The sequence below is a fragment of the Protopterus annectens genome, chromosome 9.part0 (assembly GCF_019279795.1).
Source record: "Protopterus annectens isolate FY-2018-M chromosome 9.part0, PAN1.0, whole genome shotgun sequence".
NCBI classification, from domain to species: domain Eukaryota; kingdom Metazoa; phylum Chordata; order Ceratodontiformes; family Protopteridae; genus Protopterus; species Protopterus annectens.
This window is the reverse complement of record NC_056743.1, coordinates 1,212,033,600-1,212,061,209: the sequence shown is the minus strand read 5'-3', so window position 1 is coordinate 1,212,061,209 and position 27,610 is coordinate 1,212,033,600. Positions and strand designations below refer to the sequence as shown.

The 27,610-nt window shown below is 41.8% G+C and overlaps 1 protein-coding gene across 5 annotated transcripts in view; it reads right to left on the bottom strand.

The window, feature by feature from the left end:
• NUDT8 (nudix hydrolase 8) overlaps window positions 1-27,610 on the bottom strand; it is a 478,858-nt gene that overhangs the window by 103,416 nt on the left and 347,832 nt on the right. For 3 of the 5 annotated variants that reach the window (XM_044084138.1, XM_044084134.1, XM_044084135.1), the window contains one exon: window positions 13,518-13,668. The exons of the other annotated variants lie outside the window; for them this stretch is intronic. The gene's annotated coding sequence lies outside the window, so the exon portion shown is untranslated. The remainder of the gene's footprint in view (window positions 1-13,517; window positions 13,669-27,610) is intronic. 5 annotated transcript variants of the gene reach the window in all.

The following is a 27,610-nucleotide window of genomic DNA, read 5'->3' as shown; positions in this document are numbered from 1 at the left end:
GCTACATAAATGAACATTATTTGTGCTGAAATGTACATTACTGTAAAAGGTAAAATGCTTTCATAAATTATTATGCAACTAGGCACCAACTGCTAAAACTTGAACAACAATGCCATCTAGTGGCACTTGGGTAAGTTCTCAATTACTGCAGAATGAACTGTGCAGGTATTTTAAACGGGAATGCTTTTTTTACAGCATCAACTTCAAACTTCATTACAGCGCTTTAGAATAAAGTGCCCTTGTCAAAGATTTAGAAAAGCATAAAATAATTAAGTAAAGCAAACAAATAATGAACTAAAAAGCAAGCTTAAAATCAAAAACTAATCACTCAAAAAATTTACTGCAACAACAATTCTACTATAAAATCTACCTGCTGGCAATACATATTGATAGGCCCATTATTAAACAACCCCAATCATATCCAATGATCGAATGTCAACTTGAAAAGTTTTTTAGGGAGCAACTTTACAAATGTAATACTTTCAACAAGCGGGCAACCCAAAAGACAGAAGTGTCAAGCTGGTCCTACAGAACTACAAGCAGCCCCTTGGAAGCTGAGCACAATGTCCTAGATAGCCATTATGGCACTACAATCTCTCCTAGCCAAGAAGGTCCCAAGTCATGCAAGGACAAATATACCAACACCAAGATGTTAAAGTTGAATTGGAAATGGACCTGGAGCCAGTGCAGGTTTCAAAGAACAGGGAGGTTGTGATGGCAATGTGAAGTACCAGTAAGCAACCTGGCGACAGAAGAAGCCAGTCAGTCTCAATGCCAGGAAGTCAGCAGTATAGGACATTGCAATAACTAATGTTAGAAGAGACTACAGCATGTACTACAATTGAGAGATCAGCCTGAAGGGCAAGATGCTCAGTCCTGGAAATGTTTTGAAAATGGAAACATGTAGATTTAACTACAGCTGATACTTGCTTCCTAAGTATAAACTGATTATCCACGATATTATCTAAGTAATACATCTTGGAAGCAAACCTGAGATTACTGCCACCACAGCAGAGGCAAGAAGGAAGATAGGCCTCAGAGTCATCTCAAGGTTGCTTGCCTGAATCTATAGCTTCTTAGTGTTCAACTTCAACTGTTTACATCTTAGCCTATCAGGGATGGCCACTAAGTTATCAGACAGATAAAGCTCACCTGCCATACTATCTTACAAGAAGGAGATCCATAGCTAGGTGTCACCACCAAAGCAATGGTATACCAATCCAAAAGATCCCCACCTGTAAGCATAAATACTATGATGAATGAAGGACCTAAGATTGAGACTTGTGATACACTACATTTCCAAGGAAAAAGAAGCAGAAAGATTTTGTGCCAGAAACCACCTTCTGGGTGTGACCAGAGAAACAGGAGATAAATCACTTTTGAACTGTAGAAAAACACTAGAATAAGTTCGTAATCACGCAAGGTAGCATGGCTATGTCAAACACTGCAGGACATTTCAGAATATCCAAAATCAAAAAACATCACTGGCCTCTAGCCTTGAAAAGATGGTTAACTCAGATAAGCATCATCTCAGTGCTATGGAGAGAGAGTGAAACCTACACTGATGGGAACTATGAGATTCCTCTGATGAGTAAGTTAGTAAAACACCCTTAGTCTTCTTTGCTTTATTAAACTAGCTGTATGATGCTACAATAAACGGTTAGGCATTATATAAAAAACAAGAAATCATGACTTGGGAAAACCACAATTAGAAAGTCAACACAATAGTTATAACTTCTAGAGAGGGTCAGAGAAACAAAAGTAGAGGAGGATTATTTTTTATGCAAATTAAGAGATCAGTACAATAAAAATATAAACATTTAGAAAGTTTTATGAGGTGCTGTGGGTCACTTTGCACACAGAAAACGGTACCGCTATATTCAGAGCTTTACACATACTATCACTCTAGGAATGGAAAGAGGGAGGAGAACAAATAAACAATGATGGAACACATGGTACAAAGCCATCTGACAAGAGTCTAAATATGACAATTGCTGCCATGAAGGACTCTGCTGTAGCCATATCCAACAGCAGGGTCATTCTACATATTTTACAATGAACAGTTGATCTTTGAAGAAATTCAGGAACAGAAATCTTAGTATTCCAAAAAAAAGGGGAATGTACAGAGGAACACAGATTCAGCAACAGGAAAACCCACTAAAAATACAGCTATAAAGTCATCCCTTACCACAATAAAGAGTGCTGGGTTTAAGAGGGAAAAACTAGAAAACTGTCAAAAAAAGAGACAGAGTGAGTTGCACACAAGCCATACTGCAACAAGAATGCTGGGCTTATCAAGGAAACACTTTAGCAAACTGAGGACCAACAAAGAGTTGCACAAATAATGTGGCAAAGAAGCTCAGTGGAATTAACAGACCTTTGCATATTACACCAAGGTATTTTGTGCAGTTTTCTGCAACTTGTAGTATGGTGCCATTTGGTAGGTGTTAAGTCACATACGAAAGCAATAATTTTCACAGCACAATATGCAACATCTGCAAATTAGTGTATAAGCAGACGACAATAATTTAACTTGAACAAGTGAGTGAATACTAACATTTAAATGACAGGAATAAAAAGGTGCTTGGGTTCCTCATTGTATGTCTTAATACAGACAGAAAGCATATGGAAACTTTTGGCAAAGCAGCTTGCAGGAGTCATCTTTAGAGTTGCAGCAGTTTGCATTCAGCAGCATTTTTTTTTTGCTTTAGCCACTGCTGCTGTTGACTGGGTTGCACATACTGGCAGGCTTAAGGCTTAGAAACAATAAAGGCAGTGGCTTATGTACCATTTGCTTATTGAAGACCAGATAGTAGATCATGGAGTGGAGTCCTTAATATCAACAGTAGACTAACTTATGGCCACTTCATCCCCAAAAAAGCACACGCTGACGAAGTAAACAGATCAATTGCACTGCTCATTGCACCAACACTACACACATCAAGAGTACATGCATGTGTCCAAACTCAAATCAAACACCATGCAATATCCACACACACACACACACACACACACACACACACACACACACACACACACACACACACACACAAAAACAAGATTTTTATGTGGAGGTCAAGCCTCACACAACAAATATAAACAAGCTCTGAGATCAAACTTACCTTTGAGTAAATGCATCTCTGAACAGTGAGTTGCACAAATATCCATCACCACACACAACTCCAATCATCCATTCACATATGAATTCATATCCCAGACAAATCATAAGCAGCCTTCACACGGACATACCTACACATATATACACACACACATGTCTATATACATATACCCAAATGCACAGCATCCTTTTGATCACACAGCAAACACTTTCATGCACGCAATTCCCCTCACAAGCCTTGCATCAAACACACAAACTCAGTGACATCCTTACACAACTTCAAACCCTTGAAAACTTTTCAATCATATTACAAACTCTCACATGCACAAAACTTACTTCTCAAGCCTTTCACCATGCATGTGCACAAGCACTCAGACACACACAGTCACTCACTCATTCCATCTGACAACCACCACACACACACTTGAAATTTGCTTCAGTACAAGACAGAATTAATTTATCTGCAAATATTCATGGTTGTGCACTCTATCAATGAACATGTATACTCTATCAGTATACATGCTCCAAGAAAGTGTGCTCTTGAGCAACAAACTTTGATAAGTCCTCACTCAGCCACCAGATATATGGCAAAAAGGATGGCATCCAGATCACTATACAGTGGGTCAGGACATCATCAGGAGCTTACTCAACATCTTTTGTCCACATGGTGAATCTAATGTATGATATTCCAATCACCATGGATACCAAAGTATGCTTCACAATTACCATCTTGTCCACTGGGAGCTTTCATTGACCTTTTTGTGATACTTTAGGTATTTCAAATGCATACGTCTTACGCATAATCATTAAGTTCCTGGATATCATGCTACTGCATGTAGAAGTGCACATCTGGTTTCTCAGGACTGCACAGTAGATAGACAGCAGTAAGAGTGACTTCTATAACATCATACACCTTTCTCAGAGTCAAAATGGAGAGAAGATAAAGGGTCCAAATGGAGAGATAATAAAATCAACAAGCAAAGGAGAGTAGTATTGTTGGAACTGAATTCATCCTCAAGTCTTGGAGAGTACTTTCATGAGGTGGACCCGGTTTTCACAAATATTCACCAAGATGACAATGATGTACAAACTATATTTTATATAGCACAAAAGACAGCTGGGTGCACAAGTCCCAGGATAAAAAAGTGCCTAATCCTGGTAGGCTCACTGGTGCCAGATAAGAAAGAAATGACAGTGCAGAATCCTCAAGACACAGGAACATTCCTGCAATGGGGTTAGTTCAAGCTCAGGGAGGGGATGCTCCCACCAGCTGTAAAAGGAAGTAGTAGTCCACAAAAATCACAAAAAATGACAGGCCAAAACGAGCCATAAAGATGGTAAAGTGGACTACTGAAGATAAGAAACAAATTATGTATTGTTACTATTATGCAAGAAACCCAGATATTCTGGACAGAAGAAATACAAAAAGATTAAGAGAGAAATAAGAGGAAAGAAAGATACTTGCACAAGAAAAACTGTCAAAAGCTTCAAATGTTAAATTTGTTTTCATTAATATATCAGATTCATGAAAAACATTATATAGACCAAGAAGCCTTGGGCCATTTGGAAAAGAAGCAACTGTGGAAGTGCAAAAATATAAAGAACAAAATCTAGCTACAGATTTTGAAAGGTATAAAAGACAAATATGTACATGGGAAAGAAAGATCTGATATGGTGCAATGTTTATACAAAGAAAGAATCAAATTAATTAATACAAAAAAGCAGCTCCAAAGATATTCAAAGAGAAATACACAGAAAAGCACTAGATATGGAAAAGTCGAACAGAAAATTAGTAAAGTAAAAGTTAAAAAAATAAAAGTTGAAGTTATGGAATACCTGCAAAGTGAAGGATTTAGTGTGGAAAGTCTAAGACAGGCTGTGTCACAGCATGATGGAACAATAAGTCCCCCAAGTAAGGAATAAAAGGAGGAGCTGGAGACATCTGGGAAAGAAAGAAATTTAATATGGTGCAATATTTATGCAAAGGAGAAAAAAACTAATCGATACAAGAAAAAAACAGCACCAAAGATATCTGAGGAAAAATACAGGCAATGACATCCTGTATGGAAAATTTTACAATACAAAAATAAGAAAACAAAGGGGGAAGTAGAAAAAAAGATTAGTAATGCAGAAGGTAAAGAAATGGAAATGAGAAGTTATGTACCTACCATAACGTTCCATGTTAGTTGTCTTCTCTCGCCTTCTTTCTTGCTGGATGGGTTCGGAGCCGATCCTCGGCTCCGACTCGGCACTTGCTAAGCTCGAGAATCACTTTTACCAGCTCGAGGCAGCCCTATATCCCATGATGCAATGCGGTAATTACCCAGATCTCGTTTGGTATCTAGAGGAAAACTGCCCGCAATTTTTCCACAAGGAAAGCAAAATAATTAGCCTAGAAGACTGTAAGGGGAACCAGGTAACAGAGATCCCGAGCTAATGGTGCCCGAGGGAGAACAATCTCCCCGAGAAGGGGAAAATCAAGGTCTGTTCAGGCTAGGGGGACAGGAGGGAGGGATGCAAGAAAGAAGGCGAGAGAAGACAACTAACATGGAATGTTATGGTAGGTACATAACTTCTCAATGTTAAGTTGTCAATCTCGCCTTCATTCTTGTTGGATGGGACCGCGTCCCTAGCACCCTTATCCTGGGAGGCTCAATGGAACAGACTCTTGAGAACTGTGGAACCAAAACTTGCCCTGTTCCTGGAGGCCAAACCCAATTTGTAATGAGAAACGAAGGTATGAGGAGTAGCCCAAGTGGCTGCTGCACAAATAGTGTCCAAGGGTAGTCTAGCCTGAAAAGCTGTAGATGTGGCTAGACCTCTAGTAGAATGCGCTTTAGGTTTTGAGATCAGCTGTTTGCCCCTCAGCTGATAAATGTCAGAAATGGTGGACGATAGCCATCTGGATAAGGTTACTTTAGAAACAGGAAGACCTTTCCTATTTTCAGCATAAGAAAGAAAAAGCTGATCAGATTTCCTAAATTGCTTTGTTCTGTCCAAATAATATCTGAGTTGGCGATGAACATCTAGGCAATGCAGTTTTTGTTCTGCCCTGTTAGAATGATTGGGAAAAAATACAGGAAGGTCAATGGATTGATTTAAATTTGTTTTAGAAGCAACCTTGGGCAAAAAGGATGGATTGGTTCTTAAGGATACCCTATCCTTGTGGAAGACCAAGTAAGGGGGACGAACACAGAGGGCATGTAGTTCCGACACTCTCCTAGCCGAAGTAATAGCAACTAGAAAGAGAGTCTTCCAAGAAAGACATTTTAATGAGCATGTAGCAACCGGTTCGAAAGGGGGAAGTATCAAGGATGCCAGCACTAGATTTAGGTCCCACTGTGGTGGAGGATCTCTAACAGGGGCTTAAGAAGGAACACCCTTTGAGAAAAGCTTTACAAAGTTTGTGAGACATGATATTGTGGTCTGCAAATCCGACATGGAAATTAGAGATTGCTGCCAACTGGACCTTAACTGTGGAAGCAGAAGAACCGATGAAAATATTTCAGCAAGAAAGTCCAAGACCGATTGAATAGGGGCAGTAAAAGGATCTATGTTCTTAGACTTTGCCCAAAAAGAGAAACGTTTCCACTTACTAGAGTAAATCCTCCTGGTAGAGGAGTTTAGAGAAGCTACTATTATATCTCTAACGGGGTTAGAGATCATAGGAAGCCTGGCTAAGGAAGGAAGTGGAGCAACCAAGCAGTGAGGTTGAGGGAATTGATCGGTGCAGTTGACCCGACTGGTGGGTCGGAAGATCTGGAATTGGATCCAGATGCCAAGGCTGCACCATGAGATGGCGATGAAGGAATGGGAACCAAATTTGTCGAGGCCAGTAAGGGGCAATGAGAATCATTTTGGCTCTCAAGACGGTAGCTTTCTGGAGTACTTGAGGTATCAACGGAAAGGGGGGAAAAGCATAAAGAAGTCCCCGGGGTCAATCTTGGGTAAGAGCGTCTCTGGGGGGATGGCCCGGAAGTGGAAAGAGAGAGAAGAAGTGTGGGCATTTGCTGTTTTGGGGTGTAGCAAAAAGATCGCAGCATGGGCGGCCCCACTTCTGAAAAATCTCCTCCACTATGGATTGCTTGAGAGACCACTCGTGAGGCATGAGTATAGCTCTGCTCAATCTGTCCGCTATTATGTCGGTTTTCCCGGGGATATGCGTGGTACTAGAAACCGATGAGAGGAGATCGCCCATTGCCAAAGTCTGAGAGCTTCTCGACACAAGGGATAGGACTTGGTTCCGCCCTGCTTGTTGATGTACCACACCACGGACATGTTGTCCATGTGAACTGCAATAGTTCCTAAGGGAAGAAAGTCGTTGAGGGCTTGCAACGTTAAAAGCACTGCTCTCATTTCTAGGACATTTATGTGCAGGTGGTATTCGAACGGTTGCCACGTGCCATGAACCATCCTGCCCTGATAATGCCCCCCCCACTCGATCAGGGAGGCATCCGAAGTGACCGTGGCTACCGGGGCCGGGGGGACAAATGGTCTGCCCTGATGGACTAGGGGAGAAGACGTCCACCAAGATAGATGGCTCTTGCAGGTTTGTGTTACCAGGATCTTGTGACGCATGGGAAGCTGCTGGAAGGACCATTGGGTGAACAACATCCATTGTAGGAGGCGCATGTAAAAACGGGCCAGAGGGAGAAGTGTGATGGCAGCTGCCATGAGGCCCAGCACTTTCAGGACCAACCTGGCTTGTACCCTTTTGCTGGATAGGATGATCCGAACGTGATTTTGGATATCTAGGATTCTTTGACTTGTTAGGTTTGCTGACATCTGAGTAGTGTCTAGATTTGCACCTATAAAGGTAATACATTGGCAGGGCGATAAGGAAGACTTTTGGAAGTTGACCGAAATTCCTAACTGACCGCAGAGACGTAGAGTATAATCTCTGGCTTGGAGAAGTTGATGCCTGGTGGTGGCTGAGAGGAGCCAGTCGTCGAGATATGGAAACACCTGGAATCCTTGACGTCTCAGGTGAGCCGTGACCACTGCCATGCATTTGGTGAACACTCTGTGGGCTGTAGTGAGACCAAAGGGCAGGGCTCTGAATTGAAAATGAAATGTCCCCAGCCGAAAGCGGAGAAACCTTCTGGAGCGTCTGTGGATTTTTATGTGATAGTACACATCCTGAAGGTCTATGGAGCACATCCAGTTGTTTTTGCCCAGGAAGGGCAAAATCGATTGAAGTGTGACCATCCGAAATCTTGTCTTTTTGACAGACTTGTTCAGTCTGCTGAGGTCCAATATTGGTCTCCAGTCTCCCGTCTTTTTGGGAACCAAAAAAAACCTTGAGTAGATTCCGGACTGGTTGGATGGCCCTTTTTCTTAGAAGCTTTGATACCTCTAGCTTCGCAATCTCCCTTAGACCGGGTGGAACGTCTGGAAGGGAACCTTTTTGAGGGAAGGGGCTTTCCTCGAAGGGGATTTTGTAACTCTTGGATATGATCGACTGTACCCATCTGTCTTGAGAGAGGGAAAGCCAGACGTCTGGGTACAGCGACAATCTCCTCCCGACTGCCTCCAAGGATGGGCAGTTGGGCAACACCTCAGGGATGCTGGAAGGGCTTGTCAGAGAGAGGCTCTCTGCTGCCCTGGTTCTGCGGACCTCCTCTGCCCCTAGGGCGGCGTCTGTTATTACCCCCTCTGCCTCTGGGGGTAAATTGACCACGTGCATCAGGCGTGACTCCCTGAGATTTTCGGAACCACATTTTCCCTCCCTTCTGACGTTTGGGGTAAGGTCTAGAAGGGGTGGAGAAACGGACTCCTACGGCAGAAAGAGTCTTGCCGTCTTGTTCGCACCTGGTTAATGTGTCCTTCACCTGAGGCCCAAACAAAGTAGTGCCATCAAAGGGAGAATTTGTGAATTACGCCTTAAAGGGGTCTGTGAAATTGCAAAGCCGCATCCAGGACTGACGTCTAAGAGCCACTCCTGTTCCTGCGGCTCTACTCGCCCCATCGGCTGCATAAGAAATGAGCCGCATGGAGGAGTTAGTGATGGAATTTAGGATTCCAAGCTGAGAGGCAATCTTCTCCTGAGCCCTAGCAGCTGACAGATCCTGTACTACCTCACCCAATTCTTTGAGGATGTCTTTGAAGTTGGGTGAAGTGACATAAATAATTCAGCGAACGCATAGCAAAGGTCGCTGAGGAAAACATCCGCTTACCATACCTGTCCATGGTCCTAGACTCATTGTTAGGATTATGGACTGGTACGGAAGGATCTGCAAGTTCCTTTTTGGTGGCGGCTGCCACCACCATGGCATCAACTGGAACACCTTTCATAAGAAACTGTTTCTCAGTGGGGGCCATGATAAATTTAGAAGGCCTCCTGGGGACTGGTTCCACAGAATCAGGAGATGCCTACGCCTTTCGAGCTATCACCTCCATGAGGGGGTCGAAAGGCGGAGACACCCAGGAGGTGGAGGGTCGAGATCCAAATGCCTCCAGGTATACCGACTCATCCTCGGAGGGATTAATGGAGGGCCAGTTTCCCCTCTGTTTTAGGAGTTCTAGGATGTCTGAAAAGGAGACATCCTCAGAGGGGGATCTTGGGGACCCCTCCGACTCATCTAAGTCGGTATCTGATGTCGTAGACTCAGGGGAGTCTAAGTGCTTCCTCTTGCAGGTCCTCTTACGCGGGGGCTCTCCTGAAGGATCAGGAGAAACCTTGGAAGAGGAAATTCTTCCCAGTGGGGAAACCTGGGGCGATGGATCTCTGGGTCCGGGAGCAAGAGAGTGGGAAGAGACATCTACAGGCACCGTAGAGGGAGGAGCTAAAGGAACCGACTGCTGACTAAGCTCGGGGGCTAGCACACTCCTCATCACCTCGAAGGCTCCCCTCCCAGGGAGGACCGAGAGACCCTGCTCCGAAGAAACAGGGACCCCCGGCCCCACCGAAAAGGAAGGCTCCGAAGCAGATGTCGGCGCCGAGCTCACCAAGGCCGGCCCGAGAGGGAGAGCGGGTCGGACAAGGGTCCGATGCCACTCGCCTCGAACCGACCAGGAAGCCCGACCCGGATCCCTCCAAGGACGATCTCGAGGAGGAGATAGGAGTCGACGACGGAGCCGAAGGTGTGGTATCGGCTCCGCAACAGTCACGGTACCAATAATCTCCGGCTCCGAGCTCTGAAGGAGAGTCGAAGGAGGAATCTCAGGAGGGTGTGGAATAGCGGTCGCCTGCTGAGACGGGCTATGGAGCATCTGGGCCAATGCCTGTGATTTTAGTAGTCTACTCACCACTCTCTCCAAATCATGGTCTGAGAGCCTGGAAGACCTTGACAATTGGCTCCGATGGCTCCGTTCCGAAAGTAAGGGGGAGGCTGGAGCCGAGTGGATAGACTCCAGTGAAGGAGATCTAGACCTCTTCCTCGACGGAGCCATCGGAGCCGACGAACCTTCGGTCCCAGTTGGAGCCGACAGCTTTTCGGCTCCGAGCTGAGGTAGAGAGGTCTCGGCTCCAGCCGGAGCCGAAACATGCTTCGAAGCTAGCGTGTCGGCTCCAGCCAGAGCCGACACGGGTGCCGAAGCCAGGGTATCGGTGCCGATCGGCACCGATACAGAAACTTCCAAGGAGGAAGGATCGGCTCCAGACTGAGTCGATATCGATTCTGGAGGAGTCGGAACCAAGGCCACAGACTTGGACACCGAAGTCTGGGTCTTGGGTGGCTTAGAGGGCTTCCCGGAACTGACCTTAGCCGGGGAGCTCTCAGGCTTAAGGAGACCCCTGAGGATCAACTTATTTCTATGCTCCTGCAGGACTCTCTGGCTGAAAGAATGACAAATAGCACAGGAGTCCTGCAGGTGTAGGGGCCCCAGGCAATAAATACAAGAAGTGTGACCGTCTGTCAGAGACATCTTCTGACAGCACGAGTCACACTTCTTAAAACCTGAGACCCTAGTGTCTTTTGCCATGACCTAGTAGGACACTAACACACTCAGTCCTTAATTACTCTAATTAAAGCAAAGCACAGACACACCTACACAAAAAATCCTGACAGGAAAAAGTTGGATGGGAAGGCCTAAGGCCTGACTGACAGAAAAATTATAAAAAGGGGTCGAGGAACTAACGGGAATAGGGTCTAAGTGAATCGGGAACAACTAACCTTAACAGGGAGTAAAAAATTTTAAAACTATGGTGGTTGAATCTCTTTGAACAAGTAAAGAAAGTTCACTTACCAGGAGCTGGTAAAGAAGGTGACCTCATGAGTGAAGCGGCAAACGAGATCTGGGTAATTACCGCCTTGCATCATGGGATATAGGGCTGCCTCGAGCTGGTAAAAGTGATTCTCGAGCTTAGAAAGTGCCGAGTCGGAGCCGAGGATCGGCTTCAAACCCATCCAGCAAGAATGAAGGCGGGATTGACAACTTAACATCTGATGTTATGGATTACTTATGAAGTGAATGATTTAGTGTAGAAAATCAAACTGTTGATAACATCACAGCATGATACAATGATGAATCTTCAGATTAAGGAGAAAACAGTGGTGTGGGAAGCGTCTGACATGTTGCTATATGAAGATACTTTGTCGCCTTCAGTAGGAAACCAGTACAAAAGTTCAGTTGCAGTTGCACAGCAAGGGAAGGAACAGGAAACTGTGGCAACTCTGATGTAGTTAATGTTGTGGAGTGATAGGCCAGTGAGTTCCCATGTGAAAGAGCAATGAATGATGCAGGGTGAAACTGAAGAGAATATAGAAAAGGAATATTTTCTGGAACTTTCTGTAGAATTCCTGTAGGAAACAGAAAACAAAGAGTGTGCCCTTAGTTTAGAAGAAAATGATCCAAGGGAAGAACTGCTTGATTTAATAGACACGGATAGACATATTAAGATCAAGGAAAGAAACGGTCTACAAAGACCCAAAATGTTAGAAGTTTGATAAAGCAAATGAACACATTAATCGAGACTGTTCATATAAATCCATGCGATATAACAGAATTAAATAGGATATATTTAAATTAATAACAGATAATGTCTTACCACAAAAACACAGAGCAGTAAAGGAAAGGAAAGGAAGAAATGTTGTCGTGGAGTTATTGAATATGAATACTATACAGCAATTAAGACAAGAAGTGTTGCTGTTAGAAGTGTACAGAAGAGGAAACAGATCAACAAAATACTCAAAAGCAGACATGATAAAAGCAATGTGCAGTATAAGAACAGATCAAGATATATTGTACACTATTGTAAATAATAAACAAAAGATATCAGCACAGGCAGACAAACTTAGATATGCAGATAAATATAAAGGAAAAGTACAAAATAAGCAATTTATTGACGACCCAGAAGAAAGGTTTTAAAGAGAATTGTGAAACAAGGCAAAAGGAATAGAAACACCACCAAAAAGCATAGACATATTTTGGAGAAATATCTATGAAGATCCTGTGGAACATAACAAAATGCTGAATAGATAGAAGAACAAGAAATAATAAGAAGTTCAAATGTACAGGATTTGAACTGGAATGACGTAATTGCCAAAGAAATTGAAACAAAATTAAGAATAGCTCCTAATTTCAAAACCCCAGGTCCATATGGAGTATCTAACTTCTGGTTAAAAGTATTAACATCTTTACATAAAAATTTAGTCATGAGTGGATACTATTTATATGCACACCCCAAACAGAAACCAGCCTGCTTAACAACAGGAAAAACTATACTCCTACTTAAGAGTGAACCTGCAAGATATCCTAAAAACTACAGACCAATAATTTGTCTTCCAACAATAACTGTACACTAGAATTGATGCAGACAGAATTTACAGTCATTCAGAAGAAAACTCAATCAGGGAGTGTGGTCAAGATGGACAGCTGTTAGCTGCACTGAAACTCTGCTCTGTTTAGTTTGATTTATTATCAAAAATTTCATTTTAAAACCAATTTTCATTGGGAGTTTAATACTTAAATAGTTATTTATAAGATTTTTACAGAAAAATCTAGTTGGTAATTTTTCTGTTACTTTTTTTCCTGTCAAAACATTTTTTTTATTCATTGTTAAAATGAGTCACTAGAAAGGAATTACACAAGAAACTATAACAAAGAAAGAACTGCAGTCCATACTAACTAATATCCAGGATCTTGCATCAAAAATAGATAAACTGGAGATGAAAATGGACAATATAAAGAAGAAAATAAAAAGCAAATGGAGTTATTGAATGAGGTAATTAAGCAACAGTCACAGCAAATGAAGAAGCAGTAAATGGAATGGATGGGAGAGTAGCTGAAAATGAGAACCACATTGAATTTGTTCTCAAAAAAAATCTGTACTTATAGAAGAAACAGAAGATCTCAAGAACAGGTCAAGAAGAAATAACATAAGAATCAGACCACAGAAGGGAAGAAGGAGACATGATTTTATTTTTAAATAATTGGCTTCCTAAGTCTCTAAACTTACTTGAAGCTCTCATTTGGCATCAACAGAACACACAGATCTCTTTCAAATGCTTCAATAAAAAGCAATCCACCTTCTCCTAGGTCAATTATAGTTGAATTCACGTCAAGCCAAGATAAAGACTTAGTCCTGAAGACAGTCTTGGCTAATTTACCTATAAAATAAGAGAAAACTCTATAAGTTTTAATAATGACTAATCCACTTCTACTATGACCAAATGAAAAGTGTGTGTTCCCTTTTAAAAAGTTTAAAGAAAGGGAACATCAAAGCACATCTTGTGTTAATGGCTAAAATTAGGATTTTTTTTACCTCAGGGACAAAAAAAAAAAACATTCAACACATTAAATGAACAGTGGATTTTGTACAACAGACAAAACTTTTGGACAACCCTGAAGATATGGATTGGTCACTGACAAAGAGACAAGCCAAACTGTAACATGAGACAGTTTAGAATGTCTTAAAAATGTTACAGTTTAGTTCAATGTTTTATAAAGTACAGTTTTGTACCTACCATAAATGTAGATGTTCGAGGATCCACATTGCTGCAATCATAACCTGTGGGTAGTCCGCTGTCCTCGGTCGGCCCAAATACCAAAGGGTTAGGCTGGCGTCGGTCATGGGCGCCCGGAGCTGACGTCAGTACGTAGTAGTACTTAAGCGCATGACCGACGCCATATTCTCAGTCTTTCTTGCCCCAGATGTCAGAAGGCCTTAAAAAGAAAAGGCCAGAGCCATAAAGGAGAGAAATAACAATTATCCCCAAGTAATAATAACAACAACAACCACAACCCCAAACCAAAGCGGGGAAGGAGGGAGGGAAAATAGGACTGCAGCAATGTGGATCCTCGGACATCTACATTTATGGTAGGTACAAAACTGTACTATGTTCTTCGTCTCACATTGCTGCAGTCATAACCTGTGGGTAGAATCCCAAAGCAAAGGAAAAGGGAGGCTGGCAAACTAAAAGGCATTAGGGGCTGCTAACATGCCCTGTAAGACTGCAGTGGCAAACCCAGCCCTGGACTTGGAGAAAATAGGGAGATGATAATGCTTAGTAAAAGTATGAACTGAACTCCAAGTAGCTGCTTCCAAAATGTCCTTAGTAGCTACACTCCTCAAAAAAGCAGTAGAAGTGGCCGTAGCCCTAGTGGAATGAGGTCTAATCCCAGCAGGAACATTCTTCCCATGATGAGAATAACAAAAAGCAATGCAATTACCAATCCACTTTGAAATAGTCTGCTTTGAAACAGCTTTCCCTTGTGAACCCAAAGCAAAAGTAACAAATAACTGTTGAGTATGTCTGAACTCCTTAGTTCTGCTCAAATAATAACGTAACTGCCTGTGTAGATCCAAAGAATGCAAGATTTTTTCCCCTTTATTTTGGGGATCAGCATAAAAGGTAGGCAAATGGATAGACTGGTTCAAGGCCACATTAGAAATCACTTTTGGCATGAAAGTAGGGTTAGTACGCAAAGAAACTCTATCCTTATGGAATATTAGAAAGGGTTCAACTGCCATGAGAGCCTGCAATTCAGATACCCTTCTGGCAGAAGTAATGGCCAACAAAAAGGCAGTCTTCCAAGACAAAAACTTCAATTCAGACGTAGCTGCAGGTTCAAAAGGAAGCAAAGTAAGCTTCTCCAACACAAAATTGAGATCCCAGGAAGGAGTAGGAGCTCTACATGGCGGTCTTATATTTTGCCCTCTAAGAAATTGCTTAAACAAAGGGTGAGAAAATAAAGGAGGGTCACAATCATAGTGAGCAGAAATGGCTGCAGCATGAACCTTCACAGAGGAAACCACAAACCCTAGTCCAGTAATTCAGTAAGGTACTGCAGTGTACAACTCAAATTAGGTACCGAGACATCAAAATCCTTTGTTGTGCTCCAAAGAAAAAATCTCTTCCATTTATCAGCATAAACTTTTCTAGTGCTAGGCCTAGCTTCCAAAATGACATCCAAAACCTGCTGGGGAAGCTGAGAACCCACAGGCTCTAAAACAGAATACGCCAGGTCGTTAGATGCAGGGACTGCACCCTGACATTGAGCAAATGACTGCTTGACTGGGACAACAAATGAGGAAGCTGTGGTAAAGGCCAAGGAGGCTCCTGAATTAAACTCCTCAGCAGAGGATACCAGTGCTGACGTGGCCAATCTGGTGCTATTAAAATCATGCAAGGCTTGTCCCTCCTGACTTTCAAAAGTACCTTGGTAAGGAGAGGCAGAGGAGGAAAAGCATAGACGTGAAGGTTGTTCCAACTGAAAGATAGAGTGTCCACTTTCCAAGCTTTTGGGTGAAACATCCTTGTGCAAAATTTTGGTAGTTGGAAATTTAGAGGAGAAGCGAACAGATCTATGTCTGGAGTTCCCCAAGCCACTGTCAACTGTTGAAATACCTGAGGATCCAATTTCCACTCGTGGGGATCCACAACTTGTCTGCTCAATACATCTGCTAGGGAGTTCTGTGCTCCTGGCAGAAACCGTGCTTGAAGAGTGATGTGCAACCCAGAGCAGTCTCCCACAATATCATAGCTTGTCTGCAAAGAGGGTAAGAATGAGTCCCCCCCTGCTTGTTGATGTACCACATGACTGTAGTGTTGTCTGTTTGAATCAACACCTGTCCTGGTTGAAGTAGGCCCTTGAAAGCCATCAGGGCAAACTGGACTGCTAACATCTCCTTCATGTTGATATGCAAATGCTGTAATTTGGGAGGCCACGTGTCTTGAATCCATTTCCCATTGAAGTGTGCTCCCCAAGCCAGGTCTGAGGCATCCGTCATTAACATCTGACTCGCCTCTGGTCGGGTCACAGAGAGTCCCTTGTTTAGGTGACATTTCTGTGCCCACCACAAGAATTCCTTCTGGATGCACGGTATTATCGGAATGACAGTGTCCAAATCGTGGCAGTGTTGAGTCCATACACTTTTGAGATACCATTGTAGCTTCCTCATATGCAGTTTGGCATTGGGAAGTACCAGAATGCAAGATGCCATGAACCCCAAGGCTTGAAGAACTGTCCTTGCAGTCAGCCTGGACCGTACTGATAATTGCTGGAAGTAGAGGTGAAGAGTTCTTTGTTTGTCCGGGGTCAGAAAAGCCATCTGAGAGGCTGTATTCAGTCTCACACCCAGAAAGCACATGTCCTGAGAGGGTACTAGACTGGACTTTGTTTCGTTCACAGAATACCCTAGGCACCTTAAAACTGCCATTACATACTGTAGATGTTGAAGTAACTTGTCTTTGTCTTGAGCAAGAATCAAGCAGTCGTCCAGATAAGGATAAATTTGTATTCCCCTCAGTCTTAAGTAAGCTATTACAGGAGCCAGAACCTTTGTGAACACCCTGGGCGCAGTAGATAAACCAAAGGGCAATGCAGAGAACTGATAATGAGAAGTACCAGCCCGAAAACGCAGGAATCTCCTGCAGCTGGGCCTGATAGGAATGTGAAGATAGGCTTCTTTGAGATCCAGAGTTACCATCCAGTGCTCTTTTCCTAGCAGAGGCAGAAGTTGTTGTAATGTTAACATCTTGAACTTTGGAATGTCTAGGTATGTATTGAGAATGGACAAATCCAGAATTGGCCTCCAAGTGTTTCCTTTCTTTGGCACTAGGAATAGACGAGAATAAAACCCTAGGCCTTCTTCTGACGAAGGTACCACCTGGATTGCCCCCATTTGTAAAAGCAAAGAAATTTGATCCTGAGCCTCCATCCTTTGCTGAGAAGGTACATCTGGCATGCCTTTGAAAGGGGAAAAAGTGTGAAAATAAAACTTGTAGCCTTGATTTATTATGTCCAACACCCATTTGTCCTGGGTGACCAAATGCCAATTTTGTTTGAAAAGTGCCAACTTTCCTCCTAGAGGAGCTGCCAGAAGAGAAGGGTCCGGCAGCTGAAGATACAGGTCATTGGGTCTGTTTACAAAAAGGCTGACCCCTGCCCTCACCAGAAGATTGTGCAGGAGTACTCCAAGTCCTAGGTCTGAAAGAACCCTGAGCGTGAGCCCTGCCCCTACCACGTCGAGACCTGCCCTTAGACTGAAAATCCGAAGAAGGGTAAGACCATCCTCTTGCAGGCCAATTCCTGCTAAACTTAGGGGGCTGCACTTGCAAAAATTCCTTAACTGTCTGCATAGACTTAGCTTTGTCTTCCATCTTTTTCAAAACTGACTCCACAGGGTAACCAAAAAGAACTTCAGATTGAAGGGGAGCATCCAAAATCCGAGCTTTAACATGCTCTGACAAATGTTGATCCTTAAGCCAGGCATGTCTACGAATAACTGAACCAGTAGCAGCCAACCTGAAAGAAGCCTGAAGAGCATCGAAGCCACACTGCAAGGAATGTTTACCAACTTGATCTGAAGCATGAACCAAGTCCTGCAATTCCTTACACTCTATACCCTCGGCTAAAGCATCTACCTTAGCTTTCAATTGACCTAACAGAAAGTTCTGATACTTCAGCATATGGAATTGGCAATTTAAAGCCCTCATAGCTAACGTAGAAGAGGTGTACACTTTTTTACCCCACCTATCCAACGCTCTAGAATCTTTATCCAAAGGTACTGGATTCTTAACCACAGAAGCCCTGACACCCTTAGGCCCTTGAATAATAGTTTCCGGATCAGCTCTAGGGCTCTTGTACAAATATTTATGTGCCTCTGGAACTCTGTAATACCTGTCTGGCTTGACAGAGGCAGGGGGTAAAGAATCAGGATTAAGGGAAGCTTCAGAAAAAACATCCTGAACATCATCTAAAACAGGGGGAATAGCCAAAGGTCTATGCTGTGGCAAAAACAAAAATTCTCTAAGCCTCTTACGAGAATCTGAAAAATCCTGACCTTCCCACTTGAAATGCTCCCTCATGAAATGCAAGGTTTCAGAAAAGGAAAAATCCTCTGGAGGTGAAGCAGAAGGACAAGAATCCTCTGCATCCGAATCAGAATAGGGAGGAAAATCCTGAATATCTTCAGCTGAGGACTCAGAGTAATCTGAGGAATGCTCCATTCCCTCTAAATCTGACATCCGGATTAACTGAGGCAAGAAAAGACAAAAATTTTCCCCAACGGGGTACTTAGCCCAACTTGGTCTTCGGTCTGAAACTCGAAAACTGAAAATTTCAGAACGCCGAATGGCACTTGCAAACGCTGCTTCTGCTTCGGACCACGCGGCAAGAAAGACTGAGAATATGGCGTCGGTCATGCGCTTAAGTACTACTACGTACTGACATCAGCTCCGGGCGCCCATGACCGACGCCAGCCTAACCCTTTGGTATTCGGGCCGACCGAGGACAGCGGACTACCCACAGGTTATGACTGCAGCAATGTGAGACGAAGAACATCTTAAGATATACAGTAGGAATAAAAAATATTTTAAATTTAAAACAATACAAGTTGAAATACAATGATGTTATAATGATATATGAGATGTGTTGTGGGAGTGTTTTCTCTCTCTCCTTCTGAATAGTATGGTTGTTCAAGTATGGCTTGTATGAGCTGGTAGAATTGTGTCCACAAGAGATTTTAATGTAAAATGGAAGATATACTATTTTTTTTTCATCTAACAGCTTCACAATTAAATTCTCACAAAAAAGTCCATTTAAAACAGTTTTTTGAAGTGCTGCAGCTCGCCTGATGCATGTGGGCATTTTACAAGTTTAAAGGTCAGGCCAAATGTTTTTCCTCTCAAAGCTTTATGTTATTTTGATGCTGTAGAAAAGGTCTGAGCTGTTTTTCACTTACAGAAGCTCCACAATAACATTTTAGACTTGTTGCAGCTTCAGGAAGAACACTCTGACCTTTAAACCTCCTGTGAAATAGTAAATACTTCCATAAGATTGCCGAGACTGAGAAGATTAATTTAAACAAGGTGAATAGAATTAATTCAAAGCATTAATGGTAAAAGTTAGAAAAACATTGCTGAGCTTTAAAATGAAACTTATATAATGCTTTTTTTAAATAAAGGATGATGTAATTATTCAATGAACAGTACTGGAATGTATGTTTTAACCTGTGGGTTCTGCAATGGCTTTGCTGTGTTTAATGGCGTCCAGATATGATACTGTGCTTTACGTATACACACTGATCTTTTCAGAAGCTTCACACAATTAAAATGAGTTACATGAAATTAAAAATAGCAAGTTAATAGATGAAACTTTTGAATTATACAAGGAAGTTAATGAATAAAGTAAAAGAAAGCAGATTTAATGAGTAATATATTCTAGCATAAACTGAGCTTATACTAATGTATACAAATTATTTAAAAGACAATATTATGTTATTTTAGACATATTGGAAGGCAGATGTAGTCATATACCTGGTATAAGGATGCAGGACTATATATTCAAGTTTTGTTTATGTTTCCTCTTATAAATAGTTAGAAGCTTAGTTCCTTTTCAATCAAGTTGATTTTTATACAGTTAGTATTGAAGTTTTCTGTTTAAGTGGATAAACAGCTATATGCTTACAGATATATGAACAAAAGTACACTAGATTATAGTTTAACACATTAATTAAATCCATTATAGGGAATGATAAATAGTATATTGTTCATGTTTGAATTTTATAACTACTAACCCTACAGTGGTTCAATTATGTCTTATGTGCTTTAATTACAAAATGGAGGTTTAACAGGTTTATTAAGACATTAAAAACAAGAAAAGATGAGTGCACCATAAACTGTGAGGATGATTCCCAATAAAATCCAACTCCAAGTCGAATGAACAGTCACATTTATTGTTAAAAGAACAAAACTGCAGTAAAATGTAAGCGCTTTCGCGTTGTATAACCAACGCTTCATCAGACATAAAAGCAGTGAAAGACATCTGATCTTATATAGTGTCTTCAGATGACATCACAATCATAATTAAAGGAACATGCAGCTAGACTTAAAAACATAGTACAAAACTCAATGCATGAGGGGTCTGGATGCTAAAAAAGGCTTAATGGTGATTTTGTCATTGAGCCCAAACTTGTGTGCTTGTAACTTCAAAATCCATTTCCCTTCTCTTTCTTCTACTCTGTTCTTAACGTTACCTAGTCTGCCACTAGTATTAACTAGTTCCAAAACCTGGAACTTAAAACTGTGTGTACAACCTTTCTCCATTGTGTGCTTGGCCAAAGCATTCGTGACATTACCTTTCGCTATTGCATAAACGTGTTCCCTAACACGTTCACATAATGATCTTGTCGTCATGCCCACATAGGCCTAGATACAGCAATGTTATTGTGTAATGCACCCTTAGTGTAACATGCTTATGTGACAGGCTGAGGTTATCTCGCTATGGTTTTATGACTTAAATTCTATAGTTTCCATGACTTTTTTAAAAGACGTCTAAACATTTTTATAATTCAATGTAATAATACCTAGTATCTCTAGGCAAGAGGAGGTTCTGACACCAAGGTACTGTGATGTCAAAAAGTCTATGTATTACATACTGACGGTAATCAAGGCCCTGATTATGTTCAAACTAAATGCAAAAGTAGTACACTTTTGTAGAAAGAGTTTCTGAAAATATAGCAATGCAAAGTAAATAAGCCTGTCTGTTCCATGCTGGGGGGTACCAGAGATTCTGACTGTACAATATACAATTCACTTACATTTACTTAAGTCATAAAATTTCTAAGTTAGTTGATCTTATGGTAGTAGTAACTGTAATACACTTAAAATGTGTGTTAATAGTGAGTTAGGTAAAATAATTCATTACTCTAGGAATGTTACTTTTTTTTTGTTTTGTTGTACAAAGTAATATCAAGAGACAAAACATATCATAATTAAGATGTTACTGGAGGGGTTTAATAATGTTTTCTTATAAATATTTGGAGTCTGTCATTATAAGGTAACATTGATTTTATATAATAAAAGACAGTTTTGCAGTACTAAAGTTAAGCTATACTGAGCAAGTATATTGAAGTGAAGTTAGTATGTTTGAATTAATAACGGGCAAGTATGAATACCTAATTTAAACCTGATTTTAGCACTGATATAGAAACAGTAGCAATAAGTTATGTCTACTTAGTTTATGGTAAGACTAGAGGGGAGTTTGTATGATTACATCATCAAACTTGGAATGTGGTATGTCATGACGGAGGGTAGTTTTGTTCTTAGTACTAGTTAGGTAGTTTTAGTCATTAGGGTTTTGACAATGTCAAGGCACATTAAAAATATTGTTTGTTTTACATATAATGTGATATTAATATATAAAATTTTACCTAGTATAAATGTCAAGTTATAAATGTATGTCATTGAACATAAATGGTTTAAATAACCCAGTAAAAAGAAGTAGTCTATTGAAATATCTGAAACTTCATAAAGTTAATATTGACTTTTTACAAGAAACACATCTGCTATCCAAAGATGTAGACGGAATATTTTTATAAGATTATTCCATTTTAGTTGGGTCTCATTTTAGATCAAAAAGAAGAGCCACACTTATATTATGGAAAAATTCATTGAAAATACCAAAAGTGATTGATTTGTATTCAGATAAGAATGGGATGTTAACTTTGGTGGTAATAGAAATAAGTATTATACGTTTGTTAACTCTTATTGGATCCCTGGAATTGGGAGCAAACATTTCTAAAAACTATTTAGATATTATAACTTCTTATATGAAAGGTGAGGTAATTGTAGCAGGAGATTTTAATTGTTTATCAGAGAATGATGCTACTGCTAATAGAAAACAAACTCTTATTAGTTGCAAAACACTTTAATCACTTTATCAGTACAATGAATTTGAGAAAAATGTATGACTTAAGACAATCTAAATCTCTTAATTATACTCATTACTCTTTTAGATTTTGCACCCAAACTAATATAAACAAGATTTTATTTCTAATAGCTTCAACTCTAAAACTGAAGATGTGTTAATTATTCATAGGTTCATAGGTTCATACTAGGCTATCTGCCCGAGGGCATTTACAAGCCTAGCCCATAGTTTTGTGGCTTACGCCACCCCTTTAGTTTGGAGAAACTATGCCCATTATTTTGCTGTGCCTCTGTCGAGCAGTGACACTGAGGTAACCCCTGGGGTGTATCTGCGATCTCCCATCCATTGGTCAAGATTCCTCTTGAACAAGGCCAGCGAGGTGCTCTGCCTCACATATACCGGGATTTTGTTCCACAGCATAGGGAGTCTTTGGGTGATGAATCTATCCCTCCAGCACATCCTATTAATAACCGTGTCGAGGTTTAAGTCTCCGCCCTTGTGGCTCTGAGGGATCTAGATTTTTGAGATGAAGCATGTTCATCAAATCTGGGTTTGACATGGCCTTGTATGTCAGGCACAGGTCACCTCTGAGCAAGCGGTAAGCAACTGAATATAGCTGGAGTTCTTTCAGTCGGGCAGCATAAGACAGATTTTTGAGACCCTTTATCCTTTTTGTGAGGAACTTTTGTGGCCTCTCCAGCTGCTGCAAGTGTCGGGTCAGATACATTCCGAATGGGGCATTGTACTCCATCATTGGTCTGATGAGTGACGAGTATAGGGAGACTATGACCTCCCTTGATCTAGATGTGAATCCCTTCATGATAAGGTGGACAATGTAGAAGGTCTTCCTAACTACTTTAGCAATATGAGTGTCGAATGAAAGGCTACTGTCAACCTGGGTCCCCAGGTCCCTGATAACTTCTTCAGTGATCAGTGGATTGCCACTTATATGGTAGCTAGGGGTAACCTTGTTTTTCCCGAAGGGTATGACTATGCATTTCTTGGCATTTAACTTTAGGCCATGGCTCTGGCACCAGTTATCCGTTTCTGTGAGACCATTCTGAAGGATATCTGTGTCAGATGTGTTTTCCCAGTTTGCAGTCGTCTGCAAACTTTGTCAGCCATAACCCTCCTGTGTTTGCTTGCACTTCAGAAAAGTAGATGCCAAACAAGAGTGGGCCCAGGAATGAGCCCTGTGGGACACCACTTGTGACAGGCTTTGAGTCTGACATGGCGCCAGCAACTCTGACCCTGTGGGTTCTATCACTCAGCCAGTTTGCAATCCATCTTGTAATGTATGGGTTTACATTTAAGTTGATGAGTTTTTCAATGATACCCGAGTGGGGTATTGTATCGAAAGCCTTCGCCAGGTCTAGGTAGGCTGTATGGACTGCCTTTCCGTCGACAATGGCCTTGGTGACTGTTTCAAAAAGTCAACCAAGTTTAAAAGGCATGATCTGCCTTTGACAAAGCCAAACTGGGTTGGATCCAAAGTCTGCAAATTCCCTATGTCTTTATTTATGAGATCCATTATGATCCTCTCCGTGGCTTTGCAGATAAGGCTTGTCAAGCTAATGGGACGGTAATTTCCAGGGTCGGTGGAGGCACCGCCTTTGTGAAGTGGGACAACAGTCGCTGTGAGCCACTCCTGGATCCGGAGGTGAGACTAAGATTAAACAGCTGTCCTAACTGTGGGTTTAATTCCTCGTTGAGTTTGTGGAGCACACAGCCAGGGACACCATCAGGTCCCATTGATGCTGTGTTCTTTGCCTTGGAGAGAGCAGTTCTCACCTGGGCTAGAGATGTTTGGGGGACTACAATCATTTGGTATAGATATCTCTCCTTTTGGGGGGAGGGGGGGAGAAGTTTGCACTGAACCTGTCAGCCAGTATGTTGGCAATGTCTGTAGGATCAGTAATCTTCACATCATTTTGGACTAATTCTGAGCATATCTGGGAGTTTCCTCCTAGGTTTCTGACATAGCTAAAGAATGCCTTATGGTTGTCTTTAGAGTCCTTAGCTATTTTTCTCTCAAAATTAGCTTTGGATGATTTTATGAGAGCTCTTAGCTTTTAATTATAGTGATCAGCGTGTCTTTCCTTTTAAGGATTTTGCTCTATCTTGTAGTAGCTTTCTCCTTTTGTTGTAGAGTTTGTTTATGGCTGGGGTCCACCAGACTGGACGCTTGCCTTTGGTACAAAGAGTCTTTGTTTTGCTTGGGATTGCCTGATCCATGCAGCCTGCAGGTGCTGGTAGAAGGCATTTGTAAGTGATTCAGCGGTTTGAGTAATGTTTACTGCCGGCTCGGGGGCCTTAAAGGAGACCACACTAGTCTTAAGCAGTGTGAAGTCGGCTTTCGAGAAGTTCTTTACTGTGGTCTTTTTTATTTCGGGTGGGGGCGGGATAAGGACCTCCAGCGAGATTAGTTTGTGATCTGATCTCACCAGTGAGGGGTATACTTCCGGTGTTGAACATTGTGCTCCCATGTTCGTGATGATGAGATCAAGTATGTTTTCTCCTCTTGTGGCGATGGTGACTAGTTGTTCCATGGCATTTGAGTTTATGAATTCCAGGAACTTTTGGGCTAGAGTGTTTGGGCTTGAGTAGTGTTCCCAGTCTATATTAGGGTAGTTGAAGTCACCTAGTATGATGGTGTTTGGAGATACATTTATCCCCTCCAGTGTTTTCAGGAAGGCCATGTGAGGTTCCTGAGTTTGCGAGGGTGGCCTGTAACATGCTACAAATTGCAGAGCAGTCTTGCCTATGGTTAATTGCACCTGGATGGTTTCCGATGCATCGTGCATTGCCACCAGTCTTGAGGTGTGGGTGTCCTTGATGAACATGGATACCCCCCCACCTTTCTTGGTATTGTCCGGATTTTGGGGCCGGAACGCATGATATGAGGTAAAACCTGATAGTGCTGGGGTGCTCTCAGGAGCCTTGAACCAGGTTTCTGTCACAGCACAGACATCGATGTTCTCCATACTGAGAAGGGCCTCGAGTGCGTGCATCTTGAGGTTAAGACTTCTGGCATTGAGCAGCATTACCCTTAGTTTTTTCTTTGTTGTGTTCTAGGGTGGTAGGTTTAGAATTTGAGCCTTGCCTAAAAAGGCACTATGGGGTGGCAAGAGCCTTTGCCAAAATCCGAATCCCAGGGTGACAGGTGCAAGCTGTCCCTTGGGCAGCGTGGCTTGTCCAGCATGTCATCCCAGGCAGACAGACATTGATCCCCTTTGAATGACACCAGAGTTTAAGCCAATTGTTAAAGCCGATCATCTTATCTCTGTATTGTGGCATCATTCTTGGTGAAGGTAGGATACTGCTCAAGGTCAGGGTCATACCTGCTTGGGCTACATAATCAGAGAGCTCCTCTATGTCTCTTTTCATGTAGTCCAAGGAGGTACGCTCAGGTCGTTACACCAGCGTGGACAATGGTTGAGTCGTACTTGTACCTGCTGTTGAGAGACCTGCGTGCTTGCGTTAGGTGGCGGATTCTAGCGCCCGGCAGGCAGCTTACTGTGACCTTGTCCTTACTCAGTCTGGTGAGCGGGACGCCAGTGTGTCTGACTATGGAGTCACCAATGACTAGTGTGTCTGGCATTGTGTTTGGCCTTAAGGGCTGTGACTGCTTGACACTCTGACTGTGTGGTCTATGTGTTGCAGGTGTTGTGTTCTGAGGTGGTAGTTGTTTGGGTGTCTGCTTTGGTGGCCTCTGCTGTTTCGGTAGATTTTTGATCAGAGCCTCCGAGTATGTCTTTGTGTGTTTATGTGTATGATTTGAGGTTGTGATGGTATTATGTGAGACTGGGTCTATAGTGTGTGTGGTTACCTTCTCCTCCTGTCTGGTCTTGCCAGTCCTATGTTGAGAGAGCTCAGCCTCCAGTTTGGCCGTATAGTTGCATCTCTCACATGTATTTGTGTTTTGTTGGAGGAGGAGAGGGTTGTCTGTGTACATGAGGCAATTGTAACATTTCCTCAATATTCCCAGGTTCACCAGCTGAGCAGGAGAGGACATTAGCAACTGATCCCTCGACATGCTAGAAGGAATAGACGGAAAAACTTAAAAAAGGTTTTGGGGGGTGTGGGTGACCGAGAAATGGGGTTTGCTTTTTGGGGTACTATCTGTAACAAGAGTGCTGTATCTCGGTGATAAGTACTGTAGGAGCAAGTGCTGGGCTATACAGATAGAGAATAGTCTACTTGGGAGTCAAGTAGAGATAATTTATAGTTATAGGATACACTAAATAGAACAGTAGTATACTTTGAGGAAGGTAGTTTTAAGGGAAAATTTGAAGAGTGGACTTTAGGTAGCCAGAATAGTTTAAACCTGATTAAGCGGCACTGCCCTAGTGTGCAACGGTAGCAGCTCCGCGCTAATGCGCACTAAAGCGCGCTTTATAGCAGGGGGCTGGAAAAGACATGAAATGACCCAAAATGGCCAATAAACTACAAGTTACTGGTTTAAACCACTCCTCTGAGGACAGACAGGCAGCTCAGTACTCCCCACCCTCACTGGTGAGTAAAGAAACTTCCCTTTGACCAAACAAGGAAAATGGAGAAACACAGGAACCAAGACAAAGCCCAGGGATCAGCAAAATCTGATCACTGGAACAAACTATTAGGAAAGTATGGAAAACAAGAGTATTTTTTTTTTTTTCAAGTTTTTTTTTTCAAATAGGCAGAAAATACAATAAATGCTGTGTTTTTCGATTAATTGCTATCAAAAGCTAGTACACTTGAGTGTATTAGCCTGTTGTTTAACTTTTAAGCAAAACTTAAACAAGCAAGTGCAACAAACAATTCAAGCTATTAAAAACAGTAAAAACAGGTAATAACAGAATAAAACAGGCAGAAATAGTAGTCGAAAGGCTTAAAAAGTCGAAAATGCAGAAGAAAATACTTAGAATCTGGAAAGTTTGTCTTTTCTGGTCTCTGCTGCTCTAGGAACTCTGCTGGACACCACGAGGAGCTGTGCTGAGTTCTCTATAGCCAGAAAAGCCCGCCAAAGCGCTTTATAGCAGGGGGCTGGAAAAGACAGGAAATTACCCAAAATGGCCAATAAACTACAAGTTACTGGTTTAAACCACTCCTCTGAGGACAAACAGGCAGCTCAGTCTGACCACAACACAATTACTTTTAATATCACATTGAAGCCAAATAATTTAATATTATATAAAAAACTTCCTGCATATATAATTAAAATTAAGGGGGTTAGAGGCTGGTTTATTAATGAAATTAAGACTTTTTTAGAGTTTAATAATAATAGAGAAGTTACTCAGACCATTCTTCGGGATTCTTTGAAATCTGATTTAAATGGTAAAATAAAAAATCGGTATGCTTGTAAAAGAAGAGAATGGGATAGAGAACTGAAAGATATTTTAAAGTTAAAAATTAAAT